Source organism: Staurois parvus, unplaced genomic scaffold (assembly GCF_062004578.1).
Source record: "Staurois parvus isolate SC_StPar_1 unplaced genomic scaffold, SC_StPar_1.0 ptg000384l, whole genome shotgun sequence".
Classification (NCBI taxonomy): Eukaryota; Metazoa; Chordata; class Amphibia; order Anura; family Ranidae; genus Staurois; species Staurois parvus.
The window spans coordinates 57,855-74,399 of NW_028318180.1; positions in this window are offsets into that span (position 1 = coordinate 57,855).

The following is a 16,545-nucleotide window of genomic DNA, read 5'->3' on the forward strand; positions in this document are numbered from 1 at the left end:
GCCAGACCCCTAATCTGCCATGGGCCCCTATATACCGCCTCCTCATGCTGCTGCCAAGTCCAGAGTCTCTCATGGGTCCCTGTACGGCCTCCCATTGCTGCTGTCTCCATCGCCACACTCTGCCATGTGCCACTTTCAGGTCTCCTCACACACTGCTGGTGTGTTGAATTTTTTGACATAGGGTGCTGGCAGATTACGGGCCTCCCATAGCTGCTGCCAGGCCCCTAATCTGCCATGGGCCCCTATATACCGCCTCCTCATGCTGCTGCCAAGTCCAGAGTCTCTCATGGGTCCCTGTACGGCCTCCCATTGCTGCTGTCTCCATCGCCACATTCTGCCATGTGCCACTTTCAGGTCTCTTCACACTGCTGGTGTGTTGAATTTTTTGACATAGGGTGCTGGCAGATTACGGGCCTCCCATAGCTGCTGCCAGGCCCGTAATCTGCCATGGGCCCCTATATACCGCCTCCTCATGCTGCTGCCAAGTCCAGAGTCTCTCATGGGTCCCTGTACGGCCTCCCATTGCTGCTGTCTCCATCGCCACACTCTGCCATGTGCCACTTTCAGGTCTCCTCACACACTGCTGGTGTTTGAATTTTTTGACATAGGGTGCTGGCAGATTACGGGCCTCCCATAGCTGCTGCCAGGCCCTTAATCTGCCATGGGCCCCTATATACCGCCTCCTCATGCTGCTGCCAAGTCCAGAGTCTCTCATGGGTCCCTGTACTGCCTCCCATTGCTGCTGTCTCCATCGCCACACTCTGCCATGTGCCACTTTCAGGTCTCCTCACACACTGCTGGTGTGTTGAATTTTTTGACATAGGGTGCTGGCAGATTACGGGCCTCCCATAGCTGCTGCCAGGCCCCTAATCTGCCATGGGCCCCTATATACCGCCTCCTCATGCTGCTGCCAAGTCCAGAGTCTCTCATGGGTCCCTGTACGGCCTCCCATTGCTGCTGCCAGGAGGCAGCAGGGTCGCAGCAGTGTCAGTGGAGGCAAACGGCCACGGAGTAGAGCAGCAGCTCCACTGCAGCCTACCACCACGGCCAGTAGTGGTGCCGGTGTGCACGGAGGAAGTAGCAGTCAGCCAGTGAGGAGTAGCGGGTGCAAAGTTTCCTACTCGGCGGTGTGGCAAGTTTTCGTCAAGCCGCCCGAGGAAGTAAACGTAGCCGTATGTCGACTATGTGGCCAGAAAGTCAAGCGTGGCCAGGGGGCCCATGTTGGGACTACAGCGTTGCGTCAGCATATGCAGCGTCGCCATTCGGTGGCCTGGGAAAACCGTGATAAAGATACGGCGGTTCTGCCTGCCCCAGCCCAGGGTTCCATTTTGTCATAGGGTGCTGGCAGATTACGGGCCTCCCATAGGTGCCGCCAGGCCCCAAATCGGCCATGGGCCCCCGTACCGCCTGGTCACGCTGCTGCTGGGCCCACAGTGTGACCTGGGTCCCTGTACGGCCTCCCATTGCTTCCACTCTGCCATGTGCCACTTTGAGGTCTCCTCACACTCCTGCGGTTTTCCATTTTGTCATAGGTTGCTGGCAGATTAAAGGCCTCCCATAGGTGCCGCCAGGCCCCAAATCGGCCATGGGCCCCCGTACCGCCTGGTCACGCTGCTGCTGAGCCCACAGTGTGACCTAGGTCCCTGTACGGCCTCCCATTGCTCCCACTCTGCCATGTGCCACTTTGAGGTCTCCTCACACTCCTGCGGTTTTCCATTTTGTCATAGGTTGCTAGCAGATTACAGGCCTTCCATAGGTGCCACCAGGCACCATATCGGCCATGGGCCCCCGCACCGCCTGGTCACGCTGCTGCTGAGCCCACAGTGTGACCTGGGTCCCTGTACGGCCTCCCATTGCTCCCACTCTGCCATGTGCCACTTTGAGGTCTCCTCACACTCCTGCGGTTTTCCATTTTGTCATAGGTTGCTGGCAGATTACAGTCCTTCCATAGGTGCCACCAGGCCCCATATCGGCCATGGGCCCCCGTACCGCCTGGTCACGCTGCTGCTGGTCCCACAGTGTGACCTGGGTCCCTGTACGGCCTCCCATTGCTCCCACTCTGCCATGTGCCACTTTCAGTTCTCCTCACACTCCTGCTGGTTTCCATTTTGTCATAGGTTGCTGTATGGCCTCCCATTGCTGCTGCCTCCACCGCCACACTGTGGCTCCAAACACTGGTTTTGGCCCCGTGACTGGCCAAATGAGTGAAATGTGCGGTGATTCTAAGATCGACGGCACTCATCTGCATGTCATACTGAGTGACCGTATTATTTCTCTTCCCCAGCAGACTCCAAGGGCATTTAAATTAAAGGTACAGTGTTCTGCACTAATATTAAGTCTCTCTGAAGCCTAGAAACACCCTTTTTTAAGTTAAATTCACAGCGAATATATTCGACTCGAATCGAATATTGTCCACGAATTCGCCGAATCAGTCGAATCGAATTTTTCAATACTTCGCTCATCTCTAGTTATGTTCAATAGTTTTTCAAATGGGTACTGATCCTCCTACATCCTCAATGGTTGTGGGAGTATTGAAACAAAGTGGTCTAATTGACCAAACCACCACTCATCTAATGTGAAAATTTTTTTTTTTATATATATTATAATTTTTTTTTTTTTTTCAGTTCAAAAAAGTGTGCAATCCCCATTACCTTTTGCCCTACACAGTGTCTCATGCCTAATTCTCAGTTTCTTATTTGCCCAGATAAACGTAAGTATCATCTTCTTTACTATCCCAAAAAAGGATCCTGGTATATGTACTGGAAGCATGTGAAACCTATAAAAGATTTTTGGTACTATCACCATCTTTACTAAGTTTATAGGGCCTATCCAGGAACCAACACCTTTTGGCAACCTCCTCAGTTCTTCTTTTTATTTCGTACTAATGGAAAGTAATTTGCCTGGTACAAAGCTTTTATTGAAGGAGTTCATTTTATTCCTAAGTAGCCTATTTCCTTTTCCCTCCATGTAAATGGAAAATCTTTTGTAAACTTTCCCTCTCAGCTTTTGGTATATTAATATTTAAGATCTCTGACTTTGCCGGATTCAGATTTGATAGCTGCCTGTACTGTTTTAATAATTTCATTAAATTGCGTAACGTTATTCTAGGGTTTACTATATAAAACAACATATCGTCCATGTATGCTGCCAATTTATGTTCCATTTCTCCAATCTTTATTTCTGCTATATCCACACACTGCCTTACCCTCGCCAGGACAAGTTCCAAGGATATAACCAACAAAAAGGGAGAAAAGGGGCAACCCTGTCTGGTTCCGTTATACATTTGAAAGCACTGAGAGAGGGATCCATTGACCTTAACCGGCGCTGAGGGGGCACTATAAAGCCCTTTTTATCCACTTCAACATTTTAGGCCCCAAACCTAATTCCTTAAGCGTATCCATTATAAAGCCCCAAATAACCCTGTCAAAAGCCTTTTCGGCATCTATTGACAGGAATTATGTTAACAATTTCTCTTTTAACCTTTTGTAGGAGGAGAAATGATCTCAGGCCACTGTCCCTACCTTCTCTTCCAGGGGTGAATCCTACCTGGTCCAGGTGTATCCACTCTGCCATCAAATCCTTTAATCTGGTTGCCAGTACCTTAGCCTATAGTTTAGTGTTGGTATTTAGTAGGGATATAGGCCTGTAACTGGCACACTGTAGGCTACCTTTCCCTCTTTTCCCTTTATATGAGCCTGCAATGACTCTTCTCTCATGTCCAGCCCCTCCCCTATTGCGTTCATATAATTGCACATTTTAGGGACTAAAAGATCTCTAAATTTTTTGTAATAAACTACAATATATCTGTCCGGGCTGGGGCTCCTTCCTTTAGCCATATTTTTTTAAAGTCAGATTAATTTCCTCTAAGGTAATCCCTGCAAGCAGTTTGGCATCGGTATTTAGCAAGGAAATAGGCCCGTAGGAGTCAGGCTGCATTAGATCCTTGCCTGGATTAGAAATTACCACTATCAGCCTTACTCATGGAGGCGGGAAAATAGCCACACTGAGCAGCTGCATTTAATGTACTATATCTAGGAGGGATGGCAAAAGGGATTCACTATATTTCTTCTATATCTCCACTGGGAGGCCATCAGTGCCTGGGGATTTGCTATTGACCATTTTAGTGGCTACTAAAGAAAGTTCCTCCAGTGTAATGGGTGCGTTCAAAATTTTAAAATCCCAAAATGTTGGGAGGGAGCATTAATGCAAAAATTGATTTAAGGCTTCCTCCAAAGGGGTTCACCTCCAAGGAATATACAGATGAAATCTGATCTTGGTCATGTGTGCCAGCTCACCTGCAATGTTTTGTACGGTGTCTATAGAAGACATACTTTGCTGAGAACAGGCTATTACCACCAGTAAATTACCTGTGTATTCCCCCTCACCAAAGTAGCGTTGCTGTTTAAAAAAAAAAATGCTTGCTCTCAGCAGCTGTCAGGGAAACTTGCTAGTACAAAGTTTGAGCCTCTAACCATGCATATTCAGATACAGCAGTAGGGTTTGCTACATTCCTCTGCTTTTCTAGCTGCATTAAGCACAAAGGTTTCCCATTCTTTAGAGGTAGTTTTGATATGGGAAATATGTTTAATAATAAGACCCCGGAGATGGGCTTTCAGGGTGTCCCATACCACCCCAGGGGCTGTCGTGCCTATATTATATTGGAGGAAGACTTTGAGTGCTTAGAGAATGGGATAATCATTCGAGACTAGGGTAAGCCAAAGAGGGTTAACCTTCAATTTAGAATGATGAGGGCTCTGGGAAATAACCACTCTAAGGAGCAAATGATCAGAGATATTGCATGGAGCATAGTCAATGGTAGTCACCATGGGCAGAGCAGGAGAATTGCATAAACACAAATCTATGCCGGATAAGCCGGTATTTGTGTAGCTGAATAACAGGAGTAATGCTTCTTATCAGGAAACCTGTCCCTCCACGCATCTCACATGCCAATCAGTCTAGCGAATGGAGTAGGACCGCCAGCGGCAGCAGCACGGCTGCTGGAAGAGGAGAATTTATCAATAGTGTGGTCTAAGAAATTATTGAAACTTCCAAGCATCTAGATTGGGATGTTGTGATATAGAGCTATAAATTGGGTCAAGCATTTCAGATGCTCCGCAAAGAAGGGTAGAGGGACATATATTTGCAATAATGCAGGTGAGTCCAGCTAATATACATAATAGAAAACATATCTACCCTGGCCATCTATGCAGGTTTGCAAAAGATGAAAGGGTACCACACTAGAAACCAAAACATTACTCCCCCCTTACCCGAGTAGTCAGTATGAGTGAAGTGAAACTGTGTCTCAAAAAGATGGTGTCGGAGAGCTTTTCAATGGGCTGCGCTTCACGTGGCAAAGTAGCTCATGAGACATTTTGGCATCTTGTAGGTTGCACGTTTTTTTACTGTGAGTTTTGCAGAATTTGTCACTTGTTTTTTCACACAGCAAATTGTGGGTTTGCGTATGTTTGGTGTGCCATTAACAATGAATGGCACTGAAAGCGCAACTAGTTGATTTTAAGTGTAAAAAGGTTGCCATACACTGTATAATTTGATTGTACAATCTCTGTGCGATCTCCTTAGATTTACCAAAACTATATAATAGGAGGACACACCATGTATCCAATCACTCTGTATCCAATTAGGCAATCCGATTGTATCATGTATGGTGAGCTTTACAGAATCCAGGCCCCATGTTTTCAGTACTACAGCTCTGATCTACATAGACTGTTATCTGATCACTAAGCTCCTGCACACTCTACTGCTAAATAAACTGTCAATACCTGTGGTGCTTTTGAGAGAATTAATTATAAATAAATTGGGCTGTGTCTGACTCCCGTATAAAATAACGCAGTGCCTCCAGCCGTTACAGCAAATAACTTAATTAACCAGTTTCCAGCCAGCCACAGTACATATACTGTGGCAGGGTGGCACCGCTGCGCAACATCACGTTTATAAACGTCATTTTGCATGTCATTTAGGGGGCACGCGACAGCCCTACCTGCGCCGCCGAACGCGGCCACGGGTGTCAACCACTGGGTCCTGGCCGGTCATTACCCGCCGGATCCCGGCAATTGCCGGCAAACAGTGACACAGAGCACAGCTGCATTGTTTTCAATGCAGCTCTGCTCCCTGTCAGTTCCCAGCACACTGTCACGGAGAGCAGAGATTAGCTTTCCGGGACACAGTGCAACAGTGAAACACACACCCCCGCCCACTAATAAAACACTCTCCTCACACAGTTAACCCTTTGCCTAAAAAAGTTAACCCCTTCCTCCCCAGTGCTATTAGTACAGTGTCAGTGGTTTTTGTTTTTTTGCACTGATCACTGTATTGGTGTCACTGGGGATGTCAGTGACCCCAAGTCAGTAACCCCCCAGTGTCAGAATGTCCGCAGAAGTCCCGCCATAAGTTGCTGATCGCCGCCATAAGTCGCTGATCGCCGCCATAAGTCGCTGATCGCCGCTATTATTAGTATAAAAAAATTAAAAATCCAGTATCTATACCGTCATTTGTAAATGCTATAACTTTCACGTAAACCAATTAATTTACACGTATTGGGATTTTTATTAGCAAAGACGTCGCAGAATACATTTTGGCCTGAAATTTATGACGAAATTTGATTTTTAAATTTTTTTACTGGACATGTTCTATAGCAAAAAGTCCAAAATATTGTTTTTTTTTTTTTTCAAAAAATTGTCAGCCTTTTTTTTTTTTAGCGTAAAAAATAAAAAACGCAAAGGCGATCAAATACCACTGAAAGACAGCTCAATTTGTGGGAAAAAAGGACGCAAATTTAATTTGGGTGCAGTGTTGCATGACCACACAATTGTCAGTTAAAGTAACGCAGTGACGTAACACAAACTTAGCTTCTGTAACCGCTTCCTGACCGCCCTATAGCAGAAATACTGCTACAGGGCGGCATGGGTGCACAAAATCACATATACGTGAGTCGCGCTCCCACGGTGTTCACGCCCCTCCCAGATAACATCAGATTGCCCGTCAGTACACCAGTCATCACATTTAACCCCTTGATTGCCAGGAACACGCTCATGCACAATAAACCTCCATTGCTAGTATACTGTCTGAACGGATCAATATCTTTGATCAGATCAGCACTATACCAGCATTCACATTAGTATTGTGTTCCCAAAAAGCGTTAGTAGGATCAGCCCCAGCAGCTGCCAGCACCTGCGTTTAGCCCCTACGCTTACCCCCCCTTCTCCCCCAGCAAGTGCAGTGTCAGTAGGTAACTGTCACTTGATACATTGCACACAAAAACGCAGTGTTGGCAGAATCAGGCCTGATCTCTGTTAGCACTTGTCAGTAAATGTTGATGACTCTCATATGCAGCAGAGTGCCAGTACTAGTGCTGCGCTACCTTTTGGTGAACTGGCGAGTACTAGTGGCCTAGTACATCCTGGTCTTTCACATATCTCTTAGATTGTAAGCTCTGAGGATCAGGCCCTCCTAACCCTCTTGTATTGAACTGTATTGTTTTGTATTGTCTCCTGTTATATTGTAGCTAGAGATGAGCGAATTATTCAAAAATTCGATTCGGCTGATTCGGTGAATTCGCGGAATAAATTTGATTCGAGTCGAATATATTTGCTGCGAATTTAACTTATAAAAAGGGTGTTTCTAGGCTTCAGGGAGCCTTTATATTAGTGCAGAACACTGTACCTTTAATTTAAATGCCCTTGGAGTCTGCTGGGGAAGAGAAATAATACTGTCAGTCAGTATGACATGCAGATGAGTGCCGTCGATCTTAGAATCACCGCACACTTCACTCATTTGGGCAGTCACGGGGCCAAAACCAGAGTATGGAGCCACAGTGTGGCGGTGGAGGCAGCAGCAATGGGAGGCCATGCAGCACCCTATGACAAAATGGAACCCACCAGCAGTGTGAGGAGACCTGAAAGTGGCACATGGCAGAGTGTGGCGATGGAGACAGCAGCAATGGGAGGCCGTACAGGGACCCATGACACACTCTGGACCTGGCAGCAGCATGAGGAGGTGGTACAGGGGCCCATGACAGATTACGGGCCTGGCAGCAGCATGAGGAGTCGGTACGGGGGCCCATGGCAGATTACGGGCCTGGCAGCAGCAATGGGAGGCCATACAGCACCCTATGACAAAATGGAACCCACCAGCAGTGTGAGGAGACCTGAAAGTGGCACATGGCAGAGTGTGGCGATGGAGACAGCAGCAATGGGAGGCCGTACAGGGACCCATGACACACTCTGGACCTGGCAGCAGCATGAGGAGGCGGTACAGGGGCCCATGACAGATTACGGGCCTGGCAGCAGCATGAGGAGTCGGTACGGGGGCCCATGGCAGATTACGGGCCTGGCAGCAGCAATGGGAGGCCCGTAATCTGCCAGCACCCTATGACAAAATGGAACCCACCAGCAGTGTGAGGAGACCTGAAAGTGGCACATGGCAGAGTGTGGCGATGGAGACAGCAGCAATGGGAGGCCGTACAGGCACCCATGACACACTCTGGACCTGGCAGCAGCATGAGGAGGCGGTACAGGGGCCCATGACAGATTACGGGCCTGGCAGCAGCATGAGGAGTCGGAACGGGGGCCCATGGCAGATTACGGGCCTGGCAGCAGCAATGGGAGGCCCGTAATCTGCCAGCACCCTATGACAAAATGGAACCCACCAGCAGTGTGAGGAGACCTGAAAGTGGCACATGGCAGAGTGTGGCGATGGAGACAGCAGCAATGGGAGGCCGTACAGGGACCCATGACACACTCTGGACCTGGCAGCAGCAAGAGGAGGCGGTACAGGGGCCCATGGCAGAGTGGCGAAGCGTAAGCAGCTTAAATTGAAGGCCATACAGAGGCCTATGTTAAAAATAATAACATGTTTGGGGCATGATTCATGGCGGATTTAGTCAGTTGTGTCAGGAACTGGTGGTTTGAAATCCAGACTAATCCACGCCTGATTCATTTTCACAAACGTGAGTCTCTCCACACTTTGGGTGGACAGTCGTGTCCTCCGCGGAGTTACAATACCTCCTGCTGCACTAAACACGCGCTCCGATGCCACGCTACTGGCCGGGCATGACAGCCTTTCAAGGGCAAATTCAGCTAGTTGGGGCCAAAGGTCAAGTTTCGTTGCCCAGTAGTCAAGGGGATTGTCTACCTCAGTTGGCAGGGTGCTGTCCAAGTAGGCCCAAGCCTGTTGTTTGAGGTCCTGCTCCAGGTCCACCTGATGCTGCTGCTGCTGCTGCGGCTGGTTAGTAGTTTCCTCACTGCGCTGGTGAAGAAAGCTACTCATCATCGACTGCAGACTGAGGCAGCCGCTGCTGGTGGAGCTGCCACTGCTCCTACCACCCCACCCCTCCCCTGCTGCCATGGCAGCGGAACGCGAGCACACAGGGCCCACAGTGTCTGAGGATGGACGTTGGCGCAGAAAGGCAGAGACCAACTGACTACATAGGTGGTTTTTATAGTAATTTATTTTGGCCTCCCTCTCAGCAGGTGTGAAAAAGGCCACCATTTTGGACCGGTAGCGAGGGTCCAACAAGGTGGACAGCCAAAAGTCATCCCTCTGTCTGATGGTTATTATTCGGCTGTCGCTACGCAAGCAACCGAGCATGCTATGGGCCATTTGTGCCAAGGAATGCGAGGGACTCCCTGCCTCCATCTCCACAGCATACTGCCACGGTGCGTCTGGGTCCTCTGTCTCCTCCTCCTCCTCTACCAGATGCTCCTGCTCCTCCACTCCTGTCCGCTGAGTGGAAAAACCACCCATTTCACTCAATAATTCCTGAGCACCAATGTCCTCCTCTACCTCCTCCTCTTCTTCCTGTCCTGCCCCCACAGGGGTCATGTGGCGTTGAGATCTGTGCGCCACGTCTACCGCACCCTGACCAGCCATTGTTAACAGCATTTGTTCCAGGACGTGCAACAGAGGAATGACGTCGTTCATCCCATAGTCCTGCCGACTCACGAATAGCGTGGCCTCCTCAAAGGGCCTGAGCAAGCGGCAGGTGTCACGCATGAGCTGCCAATGGCTGACATCTAAGTTACACAGGGGAGTACCTTTATCCGCTTGTAACATCAGGAAATTGGTGATGGCCTTTCGCTGTTTGTAAAGGCGGTCTAACATATGTAGGGTTGAATTCCACCTTGTTGCAACGTCGCAGATCAGGCGATGCTGTGGAATTCTGTTCTGCCGCTGCAGCTCAAGGAGGGTGTGCTTTGCGGTGTAGGAATGGCTGAAATGCATGCAAAGTTTACGTGACATTTTAAGGATGTCTTGCAGTGGGATGGTGGATTTTAGGAACCGCTTGACAACCAGATTGAACACGTGAGCCATGCATGGCGCATGGCACAACCTTCCTTGACGCAGAGCAGACACCATGTTCTTTCCGTTGTCGGTCAACATGGTTCCGATTTTCAGTTTGCGCGGAGACAGCCATCTGTCGATTTCTCTGTTCATTACACTCAGAAGTTCCTCCCCTGTGTGACTACGTTCGCCAAGGCATACCAGGTGCAGCACAGCGTGACACCGTTGCGCCCTGCACATGTGATATGCCGGTCGGGTAATGGGACTTGGCACGGGGGTGGCGGCTGAGGACATGGCGGAAGAAGAGGTGGTAGAGGCGGACATCTTTGCTGGATCAAGGACGTGCAAACGTGGAGGCAAAAGCGGCGTGACCTGTCCAAGTTGCTGGTGCGGCTGTGCCGGCACCATGTTCACCCAGTGGGCCGTAAATGACATGTACTGTCCCTGACCGTAGTTACAGCTCCACACGTCGGCGCTGCCATGCACTTTGGCAGAGACCGACATGCTCAAAGACTGGCCCACCATCTCTTCTACATGTGAATGCAGGGCTGGCACTGCCTTTTTGGCGAAGAAATGCCGGTTTGGCACTCTCCACCGCGGCGCGGCACAAGCCATCATTTCTCGGAAAGGTGCTGAGTCCACCAGTTGGAAAGGGAGGGACTGCAGCACCAGCAACTTGGACAGGAGGACGTTCAGCTTCTGCACCGTCGGGTGTGTGCTCGCAAACTGTTGTCTCTTGGAAACGGATTCCAAGAAAGACTGCTGACGGAATCCGTGAAGAGGAGTAGCAGGAGAAGGAGCATCTGAACGAGCGGAAGATGCCAACGAGCGACAACTCCCCTCAGCAGAGGTGTTGGAGCCTTGACTGGCTGATAGAGGGCGATTGACGTCGGGTGACGGAGCAAGTAACGGAGCGGGTGATGGAGCGGGGGCTGGGGCAAGCAGAACCGCCGTATCTTTATCACGGTTTTCCCAGGCCACCGAATGGCGACGCTGCATATGCTGACGCAACGCTGTAGTCCCAACATGGGCCCCCTGGCCACGCTTGACTTTCTGGCCACATAGTCGACATACGGCTACGTTTACTTCCTCGGGCGGCTTGACGAAAAATTGCCACACCGCCGAGTAGGAAACTTTGCCCCCGCTACTCCTCACTGGCTGACTGCTACTTCCTCCGTGCACACCGGCACCACTACTGGCCATGGTGGTAGGCTGCAGTGGAGCTGGTGCTCTACTCCGTGGCCGTTTGCCTCCACTGACACTGCTGCGACCCTGCTGCCTCCTGGGCAACCCACCGACTGTTTTGCTCGCTGACAAGCTGGCACCCTCTTCTCCTGATGATGCGGAAGCAATAGCCTGATGACGACGAGGCTGCCAAGTGCGATCAGCCTCATCATCATCAATTAGGGTCTCTGCCTCACTACTAGCCCCCTCGGCTGCGTGTGGGTCAGGAGACAGACCTGTCTCTAGACCGGCTACCGAGCCACTCTCCTCGCCAGTACTTCTTCGCCTGGCTGCTGAAGAGGCGGATGTCTCCCCCCGTTCCTGACCGCCCTTTGTTAGCTCTTCCTCACTGTACAGTGGGGCTGAGCCCACAGCATGCGATACTTCGCTTGGTGAGGGAACACCAAAGGACAGGGGCAGGTAGAGGACACGTGATTTCAGTGGGCTTGCTCCCGGGCCATGCCAACTAACGGTTGTGTCTGACGTACCCACCGACCGTTGGCTGTAGGTGTCAGAGGTGACCTGGGAAGAGGAAGACGACCGAGTCAACCAATCGATGACGGCAGGGTTGTCGGTGGAGACACGACCGCTGGATGACACCAGGAGCACTGGCCTCTGGCTGCGACTAGTGCTGCCTCGACCCCTTCCTCTGCTGCCACGTCTGCTCGCTCCTGAAACATTGCCTCCTCTGCCACTCCTCTGCGTGTTGTCTGACATACTCTTTAATTCAACGATTCTGTGTCCCTGAGTAACGATTCTGTGTCCCTGAGTAACGATTCTGTGTCTGTCCCTGAGTAACGATTCTGTGTCTGTCCCTGAGTAACGATTCTGTGTCTGTCCCTGAGTAACGATTCTGTGTCTGTCCCTGAGTAACGATTCTGTGGCCCTGAGTAACGATTCTGTGGCCCTAAAGTCTCTGTGGCCCTAACTCTGTCCCTAATACACAGAGGTCTGTCTCTCTTGAATGACCGGAGGCTAATGGAGAATTCTAAGATGGCCGCGATTTATAGCTCCACCATTACACAGTGCTGGCTGGCTGGCTGCTGATTGGCTAATGCATTCACATGTCATGAATGAATGCATTATGGGTCAGCGCGCCTTGTCTGCGCGCCTTCCCAGAGATCCCCGCTCTGTCGCCACACATGTCGCCGCCATTTTTGGGAAAATTTCATTCGTGCACCCGAAGTTTGCTAATCTTCGGATTCGCCACGAATCAAATTTTTCCTAATCTTCAAAACGAATTCCACTTCGTCATGTTCGATTTGCTCATCTCTAATTGTAGCGCTGAGCAAACTGTTGGCGCTATATAAATCCTTAATAATAATACCAGCACTGCAGTATGACTTGGCGCCATGGTGAGTCCCATAAGTGTAGTACAAGCTGGTGTGGTGGCGAGCACAAGTATTGTCCTGCAACCACCAAAAATTCACGCACAGGCCTGTAGAGCCCCTAGTATCCCTCCGGATGTGCTTGCAAATCCCGATTGACAGCCCACAAATTCTGAAGCACCCGTACTTCCCCTATTCACTGCCCAACCCGGAATTCAGGTGGAAATAGAAAATGTAACTCCTCCCCTTGATTTTTTGAGCCGTTTTTCACGGAATATCTGTATGCGTTGATTGTGGATCAAAGCAATTTATATGCACAACAATTTATCGCTGCCAACCCAAATTCAAACCTTGCCAGACCAGTCGCATGGAAACTCATTACGGTTTTCGAATTTAAATTTTTTGGGGGGGCCTAACCCTCAACATGGGCATTACTAAAAAAAATGAATTGTGGTTGGATTGGTCCACAGACCCGATTCATCATATGCCGTGTTCTCTGCTGCCATGGTCAGGCATAGATATGAGAGTATAATGTGTTTTATGCATTTCAACAACAATATATTCTGCAGTCCTCGAGGTGACCCTGAATTTGACCATCTCCACAAAATTCAGCCCCTTATGAATCACCTTAACCTAAAATTTGCAGATGTCTATACTCCCCAGCAAAACATCTGCGTTGATGAGTCTCTGATTAATTTTTCTGGCTGCCTTGCATTCAAACAATTTCTCCCCAGCAAGCGTGCCAGATATGGGGTCAAGATGTAGAAGACCTGTGAAAGGGCAACAGGCTATACTTATAAGTTTTGGTTTTTATGAGGGAAAAGAGTCACGTGGAGCTCCCTGGATGACCAGACTACATGGGGAGCAGTGGCAAGATAGTTTGGGACTTGGTGTCATCCTTTTTCCATATGGGGTACCACTTATACGTGGACAATTTTTATTCAAGCGTGCCACTATTTAGACATTTGTTCAATCTTGGAACTGGTGCTTGTGGCAAAGTGTGACCTAATGTGTGCCCACCATTAGAAGTTGGTGGATGCAGGGCAGTATATTCTAATAGTGGGCATACCACACACTTTTTTTGGCAGATATTTCTTCTCTTTTTTTTCATTCAGCCCACAGGCTGCATACAAAAAAAAGAACATAGCATATATAACCAACAAGGATCAGCGATGTACTGGTACATCACTGGACTTTGAATGGTTATACCAGGATGATGCCTACAGCTGCAGGCACTGTTCTGGTATAATTTTTTTCAGCCGGCGATCGGCTTTTATGTAAAAGCAATCCTAGTGTCTAGCTGCAGGATTGCTTTTACAAGCAGCGGGAGATGGTACCCCCCTCCCCCGCTGCCTTCCACGGCCTTCTCGGGCAGTCCCGTGCCATCGGGGGAACCTGAGAATGCAGCCGGTGTTTCTGCCAGCTGACCATAGAGCCAATTGGAGACCAGAGTGGTGCCAATCATCTCTATAGTCTAAGAATTTGGAAGCTACGAGCATTTCATCACTTCAGTTTCGCAGAATATAAACATTTGTAAATTGGGAAAGCATCTGATCACACCGATTTTGGTTTGATTAGAAAATGTAAGGGCAGAGGAGATATCCAGAGTCTGATAGACCCCATATTTCTGAAAAAAGAATGTATGACAATGCCCATTGAAGTTATAGGGGATATTTGCATTCCCTGTGATAGCATTAAAAGTGATGATAAAATGAAAGGTACAGTGTAAAAAATTTTTAAAAATCAAAATAACTTAAAAAAAAAAAATAATAAAATAAAAAACTCGCCCCTCTCATGCGTGCACACCTGTGTGCACAAGTGTTGACCCTGTGCCGGTATGTAAACAGCGGTTGCACCATGCATGTAAGGTATCTCCGTGAACGTCAGATCAAGGGCAGTAATTCTAGTAATTCACTAGACCTCCTCTGTAAACCTAAAAGGGTAGCTTTTAAAGCATTGCCTATGGATATTAAAAATGTATGCAGTTTGTCACCATTGCACAGGGCACACGCAGTTTTAAAGCATGTCATGTTTGGTATCTATTTACTTGGGATACCTTTTATATTTTAGCAAATCATTTTTTTTAATTTGCCTTTGAAAAATTGCTGCGCGAGTACTATGTGCCATAAAAAAAATTGTAGTACCCACCATTTTATTCACTAGGGTGTCTATAATGTTTGGAGGTTTAAATTAATTTCCTAGCAAAAAATACCTATTTTTTTTCATGTGAACAAAAAGTGTCTGAAAAGGCTTGGTTTTCAGGTGGTTAGAGTGAATGATGTGTGACATAAACTTCTAATGCTGGGCATAAAATGCCCCCACCCCTTAAAATGACCCCATTTTGGAAAGTAGACACCCCAAACTATTTGCTGAGAGGCATGTTGAATCCAATAGAATAATTTATTTTTTTACCACGAGTTTTTGGAAAATGACAAACATTTTTTTTTTTTTTTTTACACAAAATTGTCATTCAAGTGATTTACTGCTCACACATGCCATGGGTATATGTGGAATTACTCCCCATAATATGTTCTGCTATGGAGGTACCACATGTGAGAGACGTTTTGGCAGTCTAGCCAAGTACAGGACTCCAAAATCCAAGAAGCACCTTCAGGTTTTTAAAGGGCTTTATTTCCTCATTACACTTCCAGACTACCTATCAGTTTTGGAGGCCCTGAAATGCCAGGATAGCACCTAGAAAATGTATAATATATAGGGCGCGCTTGTTGGAGCCCAACCTCTGTAGCTGTAAGATAAAGGTGCCAGATGGATATCAGGGATGGATGGATGAGAGCAGTAACACTGAGGCAGCTCTTCTTAGAGTGGAAGCAAAGCTCTAATGCAGTAACAAGAAAGAGAGTAAGGCACCTCTAAGTGCAGTATTGACAATTTATTCAGTAAACAATGGAAAATTTGCACTTACAAGATAAAGGGTTAAAAAGACTCATTGTGTGGAAATTAGATCCAGGAGGGACATCCAGCAGTCCAGCAGCAAACTATGCCTATAGGATCAGGAAGTAGAGTCCAGGATGTGCACTTAGAGGCGCCTTCCTCTCTTTTTCAGGATAGCACCTAACCCACCCAAATGACCCCTTTTTGGAAAGTAGACATCCCAAGAAATTTGATAAGAAGCATGGTAAGTAGTTTGCAGATCTCATTTGTTGCCACAAGTTTTTGGAAAATGAAAAAAAAAAGCAAAAACATATTATTTCTATTCTTTTTTTTATTTTTCAAAACCTTGTGAGAAAAAATGAGATCTGCAAAATACTCACCATGCCTCTTTTTAAATTCCTTGGGGCGTCTACTTTCCAGAAAGGGGTCATTTTGAGGGGTTTGGTACTATCCTGGGAGTTTCAGGGCCTTCGAAACTGTGATAGGTAGTGAGGAAGTGTAATGAGGAAGTTAAGCACCGTCAGGCTTTTAAAGTGGTCATTGGATTTCAAGCTCCTGTATGTGGCTAGCCTCACAAAAAGTCTCACACATGTGGTATCCCCATACTCGGTAGAAGTAGCAGAATGTATTTTGTGGTGTAATTCCACATATACCCATGGCTTGTGTGAGAAATAAATCATTTAAATGACAACTTTGTGTAAACAAAAAAAATGTTTTTGTCATTTTCCAGAAACTTGTGGAAAAAAAAAATAAATCTTTCATGGACTCAATTTGCCTCTCAGCAGATAGCTTAGCGCGTCTA